The following is a 5519-nucleotide window of genomic DNA, read 5'->3' as shown; positions in this document are numbered from 1 at the left end:
CCTGATTATTTGGCCTCGGGCAGCAACTCATCACCTCGGAGGCCGCACAGAGCAAAAACACATATCATATCAGAATAAGAGAACATAGGAATCAGGGTGCTGTATTGTGATTACAGCTCTGGGGTATAACAAGCAGATAATGAAGGATCAGGGGGCAGTATTGTGATTACAGCTCTGGGGTATAACAAGAAGATAATGAAGGATCAGGGGCCGTATTGTGATTACAGCTTTGGGGTATAACAAGAAGATAATGAGGAATCAGGGGGGCAGTATTGTGATTACAGCTCTGGGGTATAACAAGCAGATAATGAAGGATCAGGGGGCAGTATTGTGATTACAGCTCTGGGGTATAACAAGAAGATAATGAAGGATCAGGGGCCGTATTGTGATTACAGCTTTGGGGTATAACAAGAAGATAATGAGGAATCAGGGGGGCAGTATTGTGATTACAGCTCTGGGGTATAACAAGCAGATAATGAAGGATCAGGGGGCCGTATTGTGATTACAGCTTTGGGGTATAACAAGAAGATAATGAGGAATCAGGGGGGCAGTATTGTGATTACAGCTCTGGGGTATAACAAGAAGATAATGAAGGATCAGGGGCCGTATTGTGATTACAGCTCTGGGGTATAACAGGCAGATAATGAGGGATCAGGGGGCAGTATTGTGATTACAGCTCTGGGGTATAACAAGCAGATAATGAAGGATCAGGGGGCAGTATTGTGATTACAGCTCTGGGGTATAACAAGAAGATAATGAAGGATCAGGGGCAGTATTGTGATTACAGCTCTGGGGTATAACAAGAAGATAATGAAGGATCAGGGGGCAGTATTGTGATTACAGCTCTGGGGTATAACAAGAAGATAATGAAGGATCAGGGGCAGTATTGTGATTACAGCTCTGGGGTATAACAAGAAGATAATGAAGGATCAGGGGGCAGTATTGTGATTACAGCTCTGGGGTATAACAAGAAGATAATGAGGAATCAGGGTGCCGTATTGTGATTACAGCTCTGGGGTATAACAAGAAGATAATGAAGGATCAGGGGGCAGTATTGTGATTACAGCTCTGGGGTATAACAAGAAGATAATGAAGGATCAGGGGCAGTATTGTGATTACAGCTCTGGGGTATAACAAGAAGATAATGAGGGATCAGGGGGCAGTATTGTGATTACAGCTCTGGGGTATAACAAGAAGATAATGAAGGATCAGGGGGCAGTATTGTGATTACAGCTCTGGGGTATAACAAGAAGATAATGAGGAATCAGGGTGCCGTATTGTGATTACAGCTCTGGGGTATAACAAGCAGATAATGAGTGATCAGGGGGCAGTATTGTGATTACAGCTTTGGGGTATAACAAGAAGATAATGAGTGATCAGGGGGCAGTATTGTGATTACAGCTTTGGGGTATAACAAGAAGATAATGAAGGATCAGGGGCCGTATTGTGATTACAGCTCTGGGGTATAACAAGAAGATAATGAAGGATCAGGGGCCGTATTGTGATTACAGCTCTGGGGTATAACAAGAAGATAATGAGGGATCAGGGGGCAGTATTGTGATTACAGCTTTGGGGTATAACAAGCAGATAATGAAGGATCAGGGGCAGTATTGTGATTACAGCTCTGGGGTATAACAGGCAGGAATGAGGGATCAGGGGGCAGTATTGTGATTACAGCTCTGGGGTATAACAAGCAGATAATGAAGGATCAGGGGGGCAGTATTGTGATTACAGCTCTGGAGCATAACAGGCAGATAATGAGGGATCAGGGGGCAGTATTGTGATTACAGCTCTGGGGTATAACAAGCAGATAATGAAGGATCAGGGGCAGTATTGTGATTACAGCTTTGGGGTATAACAAGCAGATAATGAAGGATCAGGGGCAGTACTGTGATTACAGCTCTGGGGTATAACAAGAAGATAATGAGGGATCAGGGGGCAGTATTGTGATTACAGCTCTGGGGTATAACAAGAAGATAATGAGGGGTCAGGGGGGCAGTATTGTGATTACAGCTCTGGGGTATAACAAGCAGATAATGAGGGATCAGGGGGCAGTACTGTGATTACAGCTCTGGGGTATAACAAGCAGGAATGAGGGATCAGGGGGCAGTATTGTGATTACAGCTCTGGGGTATAACAAGAAGATAATGAAGGATCAGGGGGCAGTATTGTGATTACAGCTCTGGGGTATAACAAGCAGATAATGAGGGATCAGGGGGCAGTATTGTGATTACAGCTCTGGGGTATAACAAGCAGATAATGAGGGATCAGGGGGCAGTATTGTGATTACAGCTCTGGGGTATAACAAGCAGATAATGAGGGATCAGGGGGCAGTATTGTGATTACAGCTCTGGGGTATAACAAGCAGATAATGAAGGATCAGGGGGCAGTATTGTGATTACAGCTCTGGGGTATAACAAGCAGATAATGAAGGATCAGGGGGCAGTATTGTGATTACAGCTCTGGGGTATAACAAGCAGATAATGAAGGATCAGGGGGCAGTATTGTGATTACAGCTCTGGGGTATAACAAGCAGATAATGAGGGATCAGGGGGCAGTATTGTGATTACAGCTCTGGGGTATAACAAGCAGATAATGAGGGATCAGGGGGCAGTATTGTGATTACAGCTCTGGGGTATAACAAGCAGATAATGAGGGATCAGGGGGCAGTATTGTGATTACAGCTCTGGGGTATAACAAGCAGATAATGAGGGATCAGGGGGGCAGTATTGTGATTACAGCTCTGGGGTATAACAAGCAGAAAATGAGGGATCAGGGGGCAGTATTGTGATTACAGCTCTGGGGTATAACAAGCAGAAAATGAGGGATCAGGGGGCAGTATTGTGATTACAGCTCTGGGGTATAACAAGCAGAAAATGAGGGATCAGGGGGCAGTATTGTGATTACAGCTCTGGGGTATAACAAGCAGAAAATGAGGGATCAGGGGGCAGTATTGTGATTACAGCTCTGGGGTATAACAAGCAGATAATGAGGGATCAGGGGGCAGTATTGTGATTACAGCTCTGGGGTATAACAAGAAGATAATGAGGGATCAGGGGGCAGTATTGTGATTACAGCTCTGGGGTATAACAAGCAGATAATGAGGGATCAGGGGGCAGTATTGTGATTACAGCTCTGGGGTATAACAAGCAGGAATGAGGGATCAGGGGGCAGTATTGTGATTACAGCTCTGGGGTATAACAAGCAGATAATGAGGGATCAGGGGGCAGTATTGTGATTACAGCTCTGGGGTATAACAAGCAGAAAATGAGGGATCAGGGGGCAGTATTGTGATTACAGCTCTGGGGTATAACAAGCAGATAATGAGGGATCAGGGGGCAGTATTGTGATTACAGCTCTGGGGTATAACAAGCAGATAATGAGGGATCAGGGGGCAGTATTGTGATTACAGCTCTGGGGTATAACAAGCAGATAATGAGGGATCAGGGGGCAGTATTGTGATTACAGCTCTGGGGTATAACAAGCAGATAATGAGGGATCAGGGGGCAGTACTGTGATTACAGCTCTGGGGTATAACAAGCAGATAATGAGGGATCAGGGGGCAGTACTGTGATTACAGCTCTGGGGTATAACAAGCAGATAATGAGGGATCAGGGGGCAGTATTGTGATTACAGCTCTGGGGTATAACAAGCAGATAATGAAGGATCAGGGGGCAGTATTGTGATTACAGCTCTGGGGTATAACAGGCAGGAATGAAGGATCAGGGGGCAGTATTGTGATTACAGCTCTGGGGTATAACAAACAGGAATGAGGGATCAGGGGGCAGTATTGTGATTACAGCTCTGGGGTATAACAAGCAGATAATGAAGGATCAGGGGGCAGTATTGTGATTACAGCTCTGGGGTATAACAGGCAGGAATGAAGGATCAGGGGGCAGTATTGTGATTACAGCTCTGGGGTATAACAAACAGGAATGAGGGATCAGGGGGCAGTATTGTGATTACAGCTCTGGGGTATAACAGGCAGGAATGAAGGATCAGGGGGCAGTATTGTGATTACAGCTCTGGGGTATAACAAACAGGAATGAGGGATCAGGGGGCAGTATTGTGATTACAGCTCTGGGGTATAACAGGCAGATAATGAGGGATCAGGGGCAGTATTGTGATTACAGCTCTGGGGTATAACAAGCAGATAATGAGGGATCAGGGGGGCAGTATTGTGATTACAGCTCTGGGGTATAACAAGCAGATAATGAGGGATCAGGGGGGCAGTATTGTGATTACAGCTCTGGGGTATAACAAGCAGATAATGAGGGATCAGGGGGCAGTATTGTGATTACAGCTCTGGGGTATAACAAGCAGATAATGAGGGATCAGGGGGCAGTACTGTGATTACAGCTCTGGGGTATAACAAGAAGATAATGAAGGATCAGGGGCAGTATTGTGATTACAGCTCTGGGGTATAACAAGCAGATAATGAGGGATCAGGGGGCAGTATTGTGATTACAGCTCTGGGGTATAACAAGCAGATAATGAGTGATCAGGGGCAGTATTGTGATTACAGCTCTGGGGTATAACAGGCAGATAATGAAGGATCAGGGGGCAGTATTGTGATTACAGCTCTGGGGTATAACAAGAAGATAATGAGGGATCAGGGGCAGTATTGTGATTACAGCTCTGAGGTATAACAAACAGGAATGAGGGATCAGGGGGCAGTATTGTGATTACAGCTCTGGGGTATAACAAGCAGATAATGAAGGATCAGGGGGGGCAGTATTGTGATTACAGCTCTGGGGTATAACAAGCAGATAATGAGGGATCAGGGGGCAGTATTGTGATTACAGCTCTGGGGTATAACAAGCAGATAATGAGGGATCAGGGGGCAGTATTGTGATTACAGCTCTGGGGTATAACAAGCAGATAATGAGGGATCAGGGGGCAGTATTGTGATTACAGCTCTGGGGTATAACAAGCAGATAATGAGGGATCAGGAGGCAGTATTGTGATTACAGCTCTGGGGTATAACAAGCAGATAATGAGGGATCAGGGGGCAGTATTGTGATTACAGCTCTGGGGTATAACAAGCAGATAATGAGGGATCAGGGGGCAGTATTGTGATTACAGCTCTGGGGTATAACAAGCAGATAATGAGGGATCAGGGGGCAGTAATGTGATTACAGCTCTGGGGTATAACAAGCAGATAATGAAGGATCAGGGGGCAGTATTGTGATTACAGCTCTGGGGTATAACAAGCAGGAATGAGGGATCAGGGGGCAGTATTGTGATTACAGCTCTGGGGTATAACAAGCAGATAATGAGGGATCAGGAGGCAGTATTGTGATTACAGCTCTGGGGTATAACAAGCAGATAATGAGGGATCAGGGGGCAGTATTGTGATTACAGCTCTGGGGTATAACAAGCAGATAATGAGGGATCAGGGGGCAGTATTGTGATTACAGCTCTGGGGTATAACAAGCAGGAATGAGGGATCAGGGGCAGTATTGTGATTACAGCTCTGGGGTATAACAAGAAGATAATGAAGGATCAGGGGCAGTATT

This window comes from Hyla sarda, unplaced genomic scaffold (genome assembly GCF_029499605.1).
Source record: "Hyla sarda isolate aHylSar1 unplaced genomic scaffold, aHylSar1.hap1 scaffold_386, whole genome shotgun sequence".
Classification (NCBI taxonomy): Eukaryota; Metazoa; Chordata; class Amphibia; order Anura; family Hylidae; genus Hyla; species Hyla sarda.
The sequence above is the reverse complement of the archived record's forward strand: the minus strand, read 5'-3'. Positions refer to the sequence as shown.